General features: G+C 46.7%; 1 long non-coding RNA gene across 1 annotated transcript; it reads left to right on the forward strand.

The window, feature by feature from the left end:
• The first annotated feature begins 1,324 nt into the window (after nt 1-1,324).
• LOC144380271 (uncharacterized) lies at nt 1,325-9,928 on the forward strand. The gene is made up of 2 exons (XR_013444295.1): nt 1,325-5,210; nt 5,857-9,928. It is a non-coding gene; the product is annotated as an uncharacterized LOC144380271 (long non-coding RNA).
• Nucleotides 9,929-15,845: the final 5,917 nt, after the last annotated feature.

The following is a 15,845-nucleotide window of genomic DNA, read 5'->3' on the forward strand; positions in this document are numbered from 1 at the left end:
AATTTCTACTGTTTCATTATATTCCTGTTTTTTCATCATATTTCATTTATTTCAATATATTTCATTATATTCTTTTTTTTTTCTTTTTTTTCTTTTTTTAAGATTTTATTTATTTATTTGAGAGAGAGAGAATGAGAGAGAGCACATGAGAGTGGGGAGGGTCAGAGGGAGAAGCAGACTCCCTGCGAAGCAGGGAGCCCGATGCGGGACTCGATCCAGGGACTCCAGGATCATGACCTGAGCCGAAGGCAGTCGCTTAACCAACTGAGCCACCCAGGCGCCCCTATTTCATTATATTCTACTGTTTCATTCTATTCCATCAATACACCCTATATTCAGTGATTACCTACAAAAATGGGACCAGATGGAGTGAAAAAGAAACGCTTGAGTAGCCATATGAACCAACAAACAAATTGAGTTACTATTTTGGACCTAGATCGATTGGTAGGAGAGATTTTTAAACATTAAACGTGAAACATTCTAATCTTACCCCTACTAGTACAGAAAAGAGAAAGAGGGCTCAGTCAGCGGCTCAGTCGTGAAGCGTCTGCCTTCGGCTCAGGTCATGGTCCCAGGGTTGGGATCGAGCCCCGGGTTGGGTTCCCTGCTCTGCGGAGAGCCTGCTTCTCCCTCTCCCTCTGCCTGCCACTCTGCCTACTTGTGCTCTCTTTCTCTGTCCAATAAATAAGTAAAATCTTAAAAAAAAAAAAAAAAAAGAATATGATCAGACGGGTGAATAGAAAGAGCCATACACTAGATTTTGAGTGTATTTTGGTCTATTAGAAGAAACTGCATCCCAAAATTGTAAAGAAAGAAAACTTATATATGTACAAAAACAAGATTAAATACCTTGAAAGGACAGAATGTAACTTTAGAGAAAAAAAGAATTTAAAAAACTTAAAAAAAAAGAAAATTTAAAAAGACTTTAACCGAGCAAAAAAATGACAAAACAAAAAAATAAAACAACCTAAACCAAAAAAAAAAAGGGAGAAGAACAAAAAAGATAAAGCAACCACGCACATACACAGAAATGTATAAAATAATATTATCAGACAGGTGAATAGAACAGAGCCATACACTAGATTTTGAGTGTATTTTGTTTTGTTAGAACACACTGCATCCCAAAGTTGTAAACAAAGCAAACTTAACAAATGTACAAAAACTAGATTAAATACCTTGAAGGATAGAATGTAAGTTTAGAGATGAAAATTTAAAAAGACTTGAACAGAGGGGGCGCCTGGGTGGCTCAGTCGTTAAGCGTCTGCCTTCGGCTCAGGTCATGATCCCGGGGTCCTGGGATCGAGCCCCGCATCGGGCTCCCTGCTCCGCGGGAAGCCTGCTTCTCCCTCTCCCACTGCCCCTGCTTGTGTTCCCTCTCTCGCTGTGTCTCTCTCTGTCTCTGTCAAATAAATAAATACAAATCTTAAAGGAAAAGATTTTATTTATTTATTTGAGAGAGACACAGAGATTGGGCGACAGAGATAGTGAGAGAGAGCACAAGTGGCGAGGAGAGGGAGAAGCAGGCTCCCCGCTGAACAGGGGGCCCGATGTGGGGCTCGACTCCAGGACCTGGGATCATGACCTGAGCCGAAGGCAGACACTTAGCTGACTGAGCCGCCCAGGAGCCCCTATGTGCTATTTCAAACACTTATGCAAACTTGCCCATTGAGGACATATGTCTCCCACCATCAGGGGGTTTAATGTGAAACGACTCAGAGTCACAAACTGTGTATGAAGTCGAGGTGCTCCAAGCAGTGCAGTGGAACAGACTTTTCACCCTCGAGAGCGTGCAGCGCCCTCCTGTTACAACCACCCGACAAGTGCCGACAATATTGGAGCAGTGGGTCCAAGGGAGCTCAAGGGCCTTCAGGCCCGGGTCCCTGTGTTTCGTTTGAGAGTGACAGGACTTCTTGTAGCTGTAATAGACGCTGTTGATGAAATACGTTGTCGTGAGTGATGAGGCGAAGAGCCAGAACACGGCAGGCTGCACATTTCCAGGTGGCCCCAGGAGAGATGCCCCGCTGGGTGGTTGCTCCACGCACACCCTCTCCCCTCCATGGTCTCTCTGGAGCCAGGGCCCTTCCTCTGGGTCTTCAGATGCATCAGGTGCCTTCATCCCTGCCCACGTGGACCCGGGAGGGCAGCCCCCGCACGGAAGTTCCCTCAGGCCACTGGCAGGGGGGAGGCCGGGGCTTCGTGGACCCAAGCTGCAAAGACTCCTCCAAAAAGGGAAGGTCCGCTCAACAAGCCCAGGCCTGGTGAGCCCATCGTGGCTACCACGTCCCAGGGCTGCGTGGGGGTCAAACCTGTGGTAAGAAATCCCGTCTCTCAATGTGAACCCCAAGGGTACCCTTGAGCCCAGAAAGAGGACAGGCCCCAGAGCACCATCTGGCTCTCTTGGGTGAGGATGGTTGATATTCCAAGAAGCAGTTGCTCTGCTCCCTTTCTTGTGACTTTGCAGCTCTGCCCGCTCGGAGGGGTTCCCTCCATGCCTATCCTGGAGCCCGTGAGTGGGAGGAACCAAGAGGCATGTTTTGTGCCCTCTGCAAAGTGTCCTCTTTGCCCTCACCGTTTGTTACCGCCATGAGTGACTCTCCTCCTCTCTCCTCTGCACTGCCTGCTAGACGCTTCCCCTTTAGGGTGCTAATTCTATTTAGTATTTCAGAAAAGGCAAAGGTTTTCTTAAACACAAGGGAGCTCCCATGGCCACACAGAGCACCTGACTCAGGAGCTTCCCCACCTGCTCATCTAAGGTGTCTCCCTCCACACCATCCCCTGTCCTCATTCTGCCATTTTGATTCCCATTATTTTAAATTTTATTTTTAGTGAAGACACATTGTTTTTAGTAGGCTTCATGCCCAGCACGGAGCCCAACACGGGGCTGGAACACCAACCCTGAGATCAAAACCTGAGCTGAGATCAAGAGTTGGATGCTTAACCAACTGAGCCACCCAAGAACTTCTATTTTTATTTTTTGAAGTAAGCTTGAGACCACCACAAGAGTCTCCTACTCTATGGACTGAGTCAGCCAGGCACCCCCTTTTCTCTTTTCCTTTCTTTCTTTTTCTTTTTTTTCTTTTTAAGATTTTATTTATTTATTTATTTGACAGAGAGAGACAACGAGAGAGGGAACACATGGAGGGGGAGTGGGAGAGGGAGAAGCAAGCCTCACGCCGAACAGGGAGCCCGACGCGGGGCTCGATCCCAGGACTCTGGGATCATGACCTGAGCCGAAGACAGACGCATAACAACTGAGCCACCCAGGCGCCCCACTTTCTTTTTATTTTGTGATGTCACATCTTAGGTTCCTCAGCTCTCTTGAATCCTTTCATCTGTCCCCCTTCCACACTGCTACCTCCTCTACCCCTGTTTCCATCCCTGCCCGGCCCTTCTCCTGATATGTCCCGATCATCACTGGAGTTTTGAGCCGCTTCCCTACTGTGGGCTCTTGAGGGGCTCAGAGACCCCACAAGTAACCATCTGGGGTGAAACGGCCTGATTGAGAACAGGAATTGAAACTCACCCACCAACACTTTGTATTTGTCACACCCAGAACTTCCTCTTTGAAGGCAAGAAGGTTTCAAAGGCCCCAGACTCTTCACCCCAATTTTCTCTCTTAAAGAAATCTGTTAAAAAGGATAGTAGGTTAAAAACAATAACATTACACTTACTACCATTAGCCATACACCAGTGTACAGTAGAGCGGGGGTATACGAATCTCATTGCCATACAACGCATCTCTAGCACGTGTTCATTTTGTGACTGAAGATCTGGACCCACAGCTCTGCGTTTCCTCTTCCCTGCCCCCACTGGATCCCATGGTTCTTTCTGTTTCTATACATTTGACTACTTTAGATACCACGTGTCAGGAGAATCATAGGGTATTTGTCTTTCTGTGACTTGCTCATTTCACTTGGCAGAAGGGCCAGAATATCCTTCTTTTCTAAGATTGAAGAAAATTCCGTTGTATGTAGATGCCTCCGGTTCTTTCTCCATTCCTCTGTGTGTGGACATGTGGGTGCTTGACTCTGGAGAAGAACACTGCAACGAACGGGGATGTGCAAGTATCCTTCGTAACGTTGCTTCCAATTCTTATGGCTGTAACATCAGGAGTGAGATGGCTCCATCACATGGTAAGTCTATTTCTTCCTTTGGAGGAAACTCTGCACCTTGTTCCACGGCAGATGGGCCATTTTACATTTTCACTGACATCGGGCCAGGGTTCCAATGCCTCCAGATCCTCCCCAACACGAGTTGTTTTACGGTTTTTGGGTTTTGGGTTCTTTTGGTTATTGTTGTTGATGGTGGCCATCCTAACGGGTGTGACATGATATGTCTTTGTTCTTTGATTTGTTTTCTGTAATGATTACTGGTGCTGAGCCTGTTCTCAGAAGCTTGGTGGCCATTGCATATCTTTGGAGAAATGCCTCTTCAAGATTTTTGCCTCTTCAAGATTGTTTCCTTGGGTAGTTTGTTTTCCTTGTTGTTGTGAATTTTAGAGTTTTTTACATCTTCTCGATTTGAATCCCTTACCAGACATAAGAATTACAATCTTTTCCCCATTGTGTAGGTTCCCTTTTCCCCAAGTTGATTGTTTCTCCTGTGGGCCAACAGTCTGTAAGCTTGAAATGGCCCCAGTTTTCTCGTTGGCTTTTGTTGCCTGTGCTTTTGGCGTCATGTCCCAGACATCATTGCCAAATCCAATGTCATGAAGCTTTTCTCCCCTTCTCCTCTCTCAGCTTCACGGTCTTAGGTTCTCTGTTGAGACGCATTATCTATTTTCAGTTAATTTTTGTGTATGGTAGAAAGGAAGGGTCCGGTTTCCTTCTTTGTATGTGGATATCCATTCTTCCCAAGCCTTTTCATTGAAGGGACTGTCCTTTCTCATTCGAGTGGGATTGGCACCCTGGGGAAGATCATTTGGCCATGTGTGGAAGGCTCTGAAATTTGGGGGCTCTCTGTTCTGTTCATTTGGTCTATGTGTCTGTCTCTGTGTCTATGCCAGGACCTCACTCTTTGGTTTCCTGTAGCTCAGTAATATGTTTTGAAATCGGGAAGTACAAGCCTCCCACTTCTACTCTTTCTAGATTGTTCTGGCTCCTTGGGGTCTGTTGAGATACCGTATGAATTGAAGGATGAATTTTTTCTCCTTCCTGCCCAGCATGCCATTAGGATTTTAATGTGGATTGCATGTGTACATCACTTTGGGGGTATGTACTTTTTAAACAAGATTTTATTTATTTCTATGTGAATGAGAGAGAGTACGAGTGGGGGAAGAGGCAGAGGGAGAGGGAGAAGTAGACTCCACGCTGAGCAGGGAGCCCGACACAGGCAGGCTCCCCATTTCCAGGTCAGCCCCAGGGACCTCCGGGGTTCACCGGGGAGGGTTGTTCCACTCACACCCTTTCCCACTCCACGGTGTCTCTCCTGACCCAAGGGGGGCGTTCTCGTGAGCCTTAGGAGTCTCACCACTGCTCACACTGCAATGTGGGTCCCCTGGAACCTGAGTTTGGGGGCTCTATTCCTTCCCCCAGCTCAGTCCTCAACCCAGCTGGCTCTACTCTGGCCAAATTTGGGATACATGCCCCACAACTGGTAAAGACGCCTTCGACCAGTTCATGGTTCATACTTCTTTCACCTTGAACTTCTCCCGGGGAGTGAAGACATCTCTAAAACCCCTGGGATGCTGAGCCCCAGAATATAGGCTGAGAAACCACCCCCACCCCCATCCACCATGCGGGAAATCTCACCCAGGCTTCGGATCCCTCCCTCCCCAGCCCACCCTACGCCATGGCATGGAGCTCTCTTTCTCATCACCGTGGTTTTTCCCTCCTCCTCCTGGGATCCTGGCCACAGAGCCTGAGCCACACAGGAGAAAGAAGTCAGCCTAGGACGGGGCAATAAGGCTGCAGACACTCTACTTGTGGATAAGAAGTTTATTTGCTCTTTCGTGTCAAAAAAGAAAGAACTGAGGCTGCAGAGCAAAACAAAACTCTTTTTGAAATCTGGGAGACACAGAATCAAGAGGAACCGTAAATGTGCTCTGAGCGGGGGAGGAGATAGAGTGGATGAAGGTAAACCCGCAGGCTTGTGGAAGTTCTTCTGAAAGAAAGATGATCGGTGGGGCGCCTGCGTAGATCAGTCGTTAAGCGTCTGCCTTCGGCTCAGGTCATGATCCCAGGGTCCTGGGATCGAGCCCCAAATCGGGCTCCCTGCTCCGCGGGACGCCTGCTTCTCCCTCTCCCACTCTCCCTGCTTGTGTTCCCTCTCTCGCTGTGTCTCTCTCTGTCAAATAAATAAATAAATAAAATCTTAAAAAAAGAGAAAGATGATTGGTGCGGCATAAATAACTGGCTTTACTATATATAGAGACGGTAGTTGCGAGGTGGAGTTCAGCAAAATAAGCTTCCATCTGAGAACCGTGGCAGAATGTAGCAGTTTGTGGTAGGCACAGGCCGGGTCCAGAGTTGGACGTGCATAGGACCTTTTTCTACAATGGCCTCTGGGCTCCATGTTAGGACTGCTTAACATTAGTGATTCAATTTTGGTGTTTCCATTCACAGTTGTGAGCCAGTCTTCTTTGCGAGTTTGGGACAAGGGGCCAGGCTCAGGGAGAGAGCTGAGCACACACACAAGCCTCCCATGACAGTAGATAAGCTAGTAAAGTAATTTGCTCTCCTCCTGGTGCTAAGTATTCCCCCAAGGAACCCAGATCGCTTAGGTGTTTAAGAGTAGCTAAAGCACAACCACAGCTATGGGTTTAGAAAACCTCTTCTTGCGTCGAGAATAACATGGCATATTTAGGAAGACTTCTCCGACCTTCAGTTGGAGTATAATGGAAGCAAGATTGCTCAGGACATAAATAAGGGTCTTCTTCAACAGACACTGGCACATCTTTTTTAAACAATCTGTGAACTTCCATTGGTTCTCCAGTGATGTCTTGAATAATTCAGGAACATAAAATCTGATCTTATCCAGGACAAAGGTAGCTACAAGTTCCACCACTGATTCCACGATCCAACGTTTGATACTGAACATAATTCAATTGTGATAGCCGAAGGGTGTGTACACTTACTTATCCGCTCCGGTCGCAAAAAAGACGATCAAGCCCGGAGGGCCGGCCTTTTATAGTTTCTGCAGTGAGTCATGCTGCGTCATCACGTTGTCACTCGCAGGAAGGGCTCCTGGCCAATCAGCTTGTTGTACTCTGGCCAAATTTGGGATACATGCCCCACAACTGGTAAAGACGCCTTTGACCAGTTCATGGTTTGTACTTCTCTCCCCTTGAACTTCTCCTGGGGAGAGGAGAGATCTCCAAAGCCCCTGGGATTCTGAGCCCCAGAATATCAGCCTCGGAAGTCACCCCCACCCCATCCTCCATGCAGCAAATCTCACCCAGGCTGCGGGACCCCCCACCCCACCCCACCCCATCCCATGGAGCTCTCTTTCTCATCACCGTGGTTTTTCCCTACTCCTCCTCGGATCCTGGCCATAGAGCCTGAGCCACACAGGAGAAAAGAAGTCAGGCCAGAATGGGGCAATAAGGCTGCAGACACTGCATTTGTTGATACGAAGTTTATTTGCTCAGTTGTGTGAAACAAGAAAGAACCGAGGCTCCAAACCAAATCAAACCTTTATTGAAATCTGAGACAGATTCAGGACGAACCTGAAATGTGCTCTGGGCGGGGAGAGAAAGAGTTGATGAAGGTAAAACCTGTAGGTTTATATCAATTCTGAAAGAATTAGGATTGTTTTTTATAAAAAACTAGCTTTATGATATATAAATAGGTCACTGTGGCAGTAGCTCAGTGGGGCTCAGTGAAATAAGCTCCTTCTGAGAACTGTGGCAGAATAGAACCGTTTGTGGTTGGCACAGGCTAGAATTTCAGGTTACACCCAGATGCGATGGTGCATAGGACTGAGCTCCATGTTAGGGCTCCGAAACATTAGTGATTCAATTTGAAAATTTCTGTTCATATTTGTGAGCCAGGCTTCTTTGTGAGTTTGGTACAATGTGACAGTTGACGAAGAGAGAGCTGAGCACACACACAAGCCTCCCATGACAGTAGATAAGCTAGTAGAGTAATTTGCTCTCCTCCTGGTGCTAAGTATTCCCCCAAGGAACCCAGATCGCTTAGGTGTTTAAGAGTAGCTAAAGCACAACCACAGCTGTGGGTTTAGCAAAGCTCTTCTTGCGTCGAGAACAACACGGCATATTTAGGAAGACTTCTCCGACCTTCAGTTGGAGTATAATGGAAGCAAGATTGCTCAGGACAGAAATAAGGCTCTTCTTCAACAGACACTGACTCATCTTTTTTAAACAATCCGTGAACTTCCATTCGTTCTCCAGTGATGTCTTGAATAATTCAGGAACATAGAATCTGATCTTATCCAGGACAAAGGTAGCTGCAAGTTCCACCACTGATTCCACGATCCAATGTTTGATACTGAACATCATTCAATTGTGATAGCCCAAGGGTGTGTACAATTGTGATAGCCCAAGGGTGTGTCTGCTCCGGTCGCAAAAAAGACAATCAAGCCCGGAGGCCCAGCCTTTTATAGTCTCTGCATGGCTCTTGGTGCTCCAGAGATTCTGTAAATGAGCAGCTTTTCCCTTGCAGTTGTTCCACGCGCCAGTGGGGCTCCATTTCATTTCATTTGGGGTTCCGGCATTGTGTAAGAGAGGACATTAGTCATTTGGGACAATATGAATTTCAGGCTGAATGTTAGGTAAATGAATGTATATACATACAAATTTCAAATGATAATTATCATTTGAAAAAACCACACGCTGTTCCTCCTTTAAACCATTAATGCTGTGAATTACACTGAATTTCTTTTTTTTTAAATTTTTTTATTGTTATGTTAATCCCCATACATTACATCATTAGTTTTAGATATAGTGTTCCATGATTCATTGTTTGTGCATAACACCCAGTGCTCCATGCAGAACGTGCCCTCCTCAATACCCATCACCAGGCTAACCCATCCTCCCACCCCCCTCCCCTCTAGAACCCTCAGTTTGTTTTTCAGAGTCCATTGTCTCTCATGGTTCTTCTCCCCCTCCGATTTCCCCCCCTTCATTCTTCCCCTCCTGCTACATTCTTCTTCTTCTTTTTTTCTTTCTTAACATATATTGCATTATTTGTTTCAGAGGTACAGATCTGAGTACACTGAATTTCTACTGTTTCATTATATTCCTGTTTTTTCATCATATTTCATTTATTTCAATATATTTCATTATATTCTTTTTTTTTTTCTTTTTTTTCTTTTTTTAAGATTTTATTTATTTATTTGAGAGAGAGAGAATGAGAGAGAGCACATGAGAGTGGGGAGGGTCAGAGGGAGAAGCAGACTCCCTGCGAAGCAGGGAGCCCGATGCGGGACTCGATCCAGGGACTCCAGGATCATGACCTGAGCCGAAGGCAGTCGCTTAACCAACTGAGCCACCCAGGCGCCCCTATTTCATTATATTCTACTGTTTCATTCTATTCCATCAATACACCCTATATTCAGTGATTACCTACAAAAATGGGACCAGATGGAGTGAAAAAGAAACGCTTGAGTAGCCATATGAACCAACAAACAAATTGAGTTACTATTTTGGACCTAGATCGATTGGTAGGAGAGATTTTTAAACATTAAACGTGAAACATTCTAATCTTACCCCTACTAGTACAGAAAAGAGAAAGAGGGCTCAGTCAGCGGCTCAGTCGTGAAGCGTCTGCCTTCGGCTCAGGTCATGGTCCCAGGGTTGGGATCGAGCCCCGGGTTGGGTTCCCTGCTCTGCGGAGAGCCTGCTTCTCCCTCTCCCTCTGCCTGCCACTCTGCCTACTTGTGCTCTCTTTCTCTGTCCAATAAATAAGTAAAATCTTAAAAAAAAAAAAAAAAAAGAATATGATCAGACGGGTGAATAGAAAGAGCCATACACTAGATTTTGAGTGTATTTTGGTCTATTAGAAGAAACTGCATCCCAAAATTGTAAAGAAAGAAAACTTATATATGTACAAAAACAAGATTAAATACCTTGAAAGGACAGAATGTAACTTTAGAGAAAAAAAGAATTTAAAAAACTTAAAAAAAAAGAAAATTTAAAAAGACTTTAACCGAGCAAAAAAATGACAAAACAAAAAAATAAAACAACCTAAACCAAAAAAAAAAGGGAGAAGAACAAAAAAGATAAAGCAACCACGCACATACACAGAAATGTATAAAATAATATTATCAGACAGGTGAATAGAACAGAGCCATACACTAGATTTTGAGTGTATTTTGTTTTGTTAGAACACACTGCATCCCAAAGTTGTAAACAAAGCAAACTTAACAAATGTACAAAAACTAGATTAAATACCTTGAAGGATAGAATGTAAGTTTAGAGATGAAAATTTAAAAAGACTTGAACAGAGGGGGCGCCTGGGTGGCTCAGTCGTTAAGCGTCTGCCTTCGGCTCAGGTCATGATCCCGGGGTCCTGGGATCGAGCCCCGCATCGGGCTCCCTGCTCCGCGGGAAGCCTGCTTCTCCCTCTCCCACTGCCCCTGCTTGTGTTCCCTCTCTTGCTGTGTCTCTCTCTGTCTCTGTCAAATAAATAAATACAAATCTTAAAGGAAAAGATTTTATTTATTTATTTGAGAGAGACACAGAGATTGGGCGACAGAGATAGTGAGAGAGAGCACAAGTGGCGAGGAGAGGGAGAAGCAGGCTCCCCGCTGAACAGGGGGCCCGATGTGGGGCTCGACTCCAGGACCTGGGATCATGACCTGAGCCGAAGGCAGACACTTAGCTGACTGAGCCGCCCAGGAGCCCCTATGTGCTATTTCAAACACTTATGCAAACTTGCCCATTGAGGACATATGTCTCCCACCATCAGGGGGTTTAATGTGAAACGACTCAGAGTCACAAACTGTGTATGAAGTCGAGGTGCTCCAAGCAGTGCAGTGGAACAGACTTTTCACCCTCGAGAGCGTGCAGCGCCCTCCTGTTACAACCAGCCGACAAGTGCCGACAATATTGGAGCAGTGGGTCCAAGGGAGCTCAAGGGCCTTCAGGCCCGGGTCCCTGTGTTTCGTTTGAGAGTGACAGGACTTCTTGTAGCTGTAATAGACGCTGTTGATGAAATACGTTGTCGTGAGTGATGAGGCGAAGAGCCAGAACACGGCAGGCTGCACATTTCCAGGTGGCCCCAGGAGAGATGCCCCGCTGGGTGGTTGCTCCACGCACACCCTCTCCCCTCCATGGTCTCTCTGGAGCCAGGGCCCTTCCTCTGGGTCTTCAGATGCATCAGGTGCCTTCATCCCTGCCCACGTGGACCCGGGAGGGCAGCCCCCGCACGGAAGTTCCCTCAGGCCACTGGCAGGGGGGAGGCCGGGGCTTCGTGGACCCAAGCTGCAAAGACTCCTCCAAAAAGGGAAGGTCCGCTCAACAAGCCCAGGCCTGGTGAGCCCATCGTGGCTACCACGTCCCAGGGCTGCGTGGGGGTCAAACCTGTGGTAAGAAATCCCGTCTCTCAATGTGAACCCCAAGGGTACCCTTGAGCCCAGAAAGAGGACAGGCCCCAGAGCACCATCTGGCTCTCTTGGGTGAGGATGGTTGATATTCCAAGAAGCAGTTGCTCTGCTCCCTTTCTTGTGACTTTGCAGCTCTGCCCGCTCGGAGGGGTTCCCTCCATGCCTATCCTGGAGCCCGTGAGTGGGAGGAACCAAGAGGCATGTTTTGTGCCCTCTGCAAAGTGTCCTCTTTGCCCTCACCGTTTGTTACCGCCATGAGTGACTCTCCTCCTCTCTCCTCTGCACTGCCTGCTAGACGCTTCCCCTTTAGGGTGCTAATTCTATTTAGTATTTCAGAAAAGGCAAAGGTTTTCTTAAACACAAGGGAGCTCCCATGGCCACACAGAGCACCTGACTCAGGAGCTTCCCCACCTGCTCATCTAAGGTGTCTCCCTCCACACCATCCCCTGTCCTCATTCTGCCATTTTGATTCCCATTATTTTAAATTTTATTTTTAGTGAAGACACATTGTTTTTAGTAGGCTTCATGCCCAGCACGAGCCCAACACGGGGCTGGAACACCAACCCTGAGATCAAAACCTGAGCTGAGATCAAGAGTTGGATGCTTAACCAACTGAGCCACCCAAGAACTTCTATTTTTATTTTTTAAAGTAAGCTTGAGACCACCACAAGAGTCTCCTACTCTATGGACTGAGTCAGCCAGGCACCCCCTTTTCTCTTTTCCTTTCTTTCTTTTTCTTTTTTTTCTTTTTAAGATTTTATTTATTTATTTATTTGACAGAGAGAGACAACGAGAGAGGGAACACATGGAGGGGGAGTGGGAGAGGGAGAAGCAAGCCTCACGCCGAACAGGGAGCCCGACGCGGGGCTCGATCCCAGGACTCTGGGATCATGACCTGAGCCGAAGACAGACGCATAACAACTGAGCCACCCAGGCGCCCCACTTTCTTTTTATTTTTTGATGTCACATCTTAGGTTCCTCAGCTCTCTTGAATCCTTTCATCTGTCCCCCTTCCACACTGCTACCTCCTCTACCCCTGTTTCCATCCCTGCCCGGCCCTTCTCCTGATATGTCCCGATCATCACTGGAGTTTTGAGCCGCTTCCCCACTGTGGGCTCTTGAGGGGCTCAGAGACCCCACAAGCAACCATCTGGGGTGAAACGGCCTGATTGAGAACAGGAATTGAAACTCACCCACCAACACTTTGTATTTGTCACACCCAGAACTTCCTCTTTGAAGGCAAGAAGGTTTCAAAGGCCCCAGACTCTTCACCCCAATTTTCTCTCTTAAAGAAATCTGTTAAAAAGGATAGTAGGTTAAAAACAATAACATTACACTTACTACCATTAGCCATACACCAGTGTACAGTAGAGCGGGGGTATACAAATCTCATTGCCATACAACGCATCTCTAGCACGTGTTCATTTTGTGACTGAAGATCTGGACCCACAGCTCTGCGTTTCCTCTTCCCTGCCCCCACTGGATCCCATGGTTCTTTCTGTTTCTATAAATTTGACTACTTTAGATACCGCGTGTCAGGAGAATCATAGGGTATTTGTCTTTCTGTGACTTGCTCATTTCATTTGGCAGAAGGGCCAGAATATCCTTCTTTTCTAAGATTGAAGAAAATTCCGTTGTATGTAGATGCCTCCGGTTCTTTCTCCATTCCTCTGTGTGTGGACATGTGGGTGCTTGACTCTGGAGAAGAACACTGCAACAAACGGGGATGTGCAAGTATCCTTCGGAACGTTGCTTCCAATTCTTATGGCTGTAACATGAGGAGTGAGATGGCTCCATCACATGGTAAGTCTATTTCTTCCTTTGGAGGAAACTCTGCACCTTGTTCCACGGCAGATGGGCCATTTTACATTTTCACTGACATCGGGCCAGGGTTCCAATGCCTCCAGATCCTCCCCAACACGAGTTGTTTTACGGTTTTTGGGTTTTGGGTTCTTTTGGTTATTGTTGTTGATGGTGGCCATCCTAACGGGTGTGACATGATATGTCTTTGTTCTTTGATTTGTTTTCTGTAATGATTACTGGTGCTGAGCCTGTTCTCAGAAGCTTGGTGGCCATTGCGTATCTTTGGAGAAATGCCTCTTCAAGATTTTTGCCTCTTCAAGATTGTTTCCTTGGGTAGTTTGTTTTCCTTGTTGTTGTGAATTTTAGAGTTTTTTACATCTTCTCGATTTGAATCCCTTACCAGACATAAGAATTACAAGTCTTTTCCCCATTGTGTAGGTTCCCTTTTCCCCAAGTTGATTGTTTCTCCTGTGGGCCAACAGTCTGTAAGCTTGAAATGGCCCCAGTTTTCTCGTTGGCTTTTGTTGCCTGTGCTTTTGGCGTCATGTCCCAGACATCATTGCCAAATCCAATGTCATGAAGCTTTTCTCCCCTTCTCCTCTCTCAGCTTCACGGTCTTAGGTTCTCTGTTGAGACGCGTTATCTATTTTCAGTTAATTTTTGTGTATGGTAGAAAGGAAGTGTCCGGTTTCCTTCCTTGTATGTGGATATCCTGTCTTCCCAAGCCTTTTCATTGAAGGGACTGTCCTTTCTCATTCGAGTGGGATTGGCACCCTGGGGAAGATCATTTGGCCATGTGTGGGAGGCTCTGAAATTTGGGGGCTCTCTGTTCTGTTCATTCGGTCTATGTGTGTGTCTCTGTGTCTACGCCAGGACCTCACTCTTTGGTTTCCTGTAGCTCAGTAATATGTTTTGAAATCGGGAAGTACAAGCCTCCCACTTCTACTCTTTCTAGATTGTTCTGGCTCCTTGGGGTCTGTTGAGATACCGTATGAATTGAAGGATGAATTTTTTCTCCTTCCTGCCCAGCATGCCATTAGGATTTTAATGTGGATTGCATGTGTACGTCACTTTGGGGGTATGGACTTTTTAAACAAGATTTTATTTATTTCTATGTGAATGAGAGAGAGAGTACGAGTGGGGGAAGAGGCAGAGGGAGAGGGAGAAGTAGACTCCACACTGAGCAGGGAGCCCGACACAGGCAGGGTCCCCATTTCCAGGTCAGCCCCAGGGACCTCCGGGGTTCACCGGGGAGGGTTGTTCCACTCACACCCTTTCCCACTCCACGGTGTCTCTCCTGACCCAAGGGGGGCGTTCTCGTGAGCCTTAGGAGTATCACCACTGCCCACACCGCAATGTGGGTCCCCTGGAACCTGAGTTTGGGGGCTCTATTCCTTCCCCCAGCTCAGTCCTCAACCCAGCTGGCTCTACTCTGGCCAAATTTGGGATGCATGCCCCACAAGTGGTAAAGACGCCTTTGACCAGTTCATGGTTTGTACTTCTCTCCCCTTGAACTTCTCCTGGGGAGAGGAGACATCTCCAAAGCCCCTGGGATTCTGAGCCCCAGAATATCAGCCTCGGAAGTCACCCCCACCCCATCCTCCATGCAGCAAATCTCACCCAGGCTGCGGGACCCCCCACCCCACCCCACCCCATCCCATGGAGCTCTCTTTCTCATCACCGTGGTTTTTCCCTACTCCTCCTCGGATCCTGGCCATAGAGCCTGAGCCACACAGGAGAAAAGAAGTCAGGCCAGAATGGGGCAATAAGGCTGCAGACACTGCATTTGTTGATACGAAGTTTATTTGCTCAGTTGTGTGAAACAAGAAAGAACCGAGGCTCCAAACCAAATCAAACCTTTATTGAAATCTGAGACAGATTCAGGACGAACCTGAAATGTGCTCTGGGCGGGGAGAGAAAGAGTTGATGAAGGTAAAACCTGTAGGTTTATATCAATTCTGAAAGAATTAGGATTGTTTTTTATAAAAAACTAGCTTTATGATATATAAATAGGTCACTGTGGCAGTAGCTCAGTGGGGCTCAGTGAAATAAGCTCCTTCTGAGAACTGTGGCAGAATAGAACCGTTTGTGGTTGGCACAGGCTAGAATTTCAGGTTACACCCAGATGCGATGGTGCATAGGACTGAGCTCCATGTTAGGGCTCCGAAACATTAGTGATTCAATTTGAAAATTTCTGTTCATATTTGTGAGCCAGGCTTCTTTGTGAGTTTGGTACAATGTGACAGTTGACGAAGAGAGAGCTGAGCACACACACAAGCCTCCCATGACAGTAGATAAGCTAGTAGAGTAATTTGCTCTCCTCCTGGTGCTAAGTATTCCCCCAAGGAACCCAGATCGCTTAGGTGTTTAAGAGTAGCTAAAGCACAACCACAGCTGTGGGTTTAGCAAAGCTCTTCTTGCGTCGAGAACAACACGGCATATTTAGGAAGACTTCTCCGACCTTCAGTTGGAGTATAATGGAAGCAAGATTGCTCAGGACAGAAATAAGGCTCTTCTTCAACAGACACTGACTCATC

This window comes from Halichoerus grypus, chromosome 15, assembly GCF_964656455.1.
Source record: "Halichoerus grypus chromosome 15, mHalGry1.hap1.1, whole genome shotgun sequence".
Lineage (NCBI taxonomy): Eukaryota > Metazoa > Chordata > Mammalia > Carnivora > Phocidae > Halichoerus > Halichoerus grypus.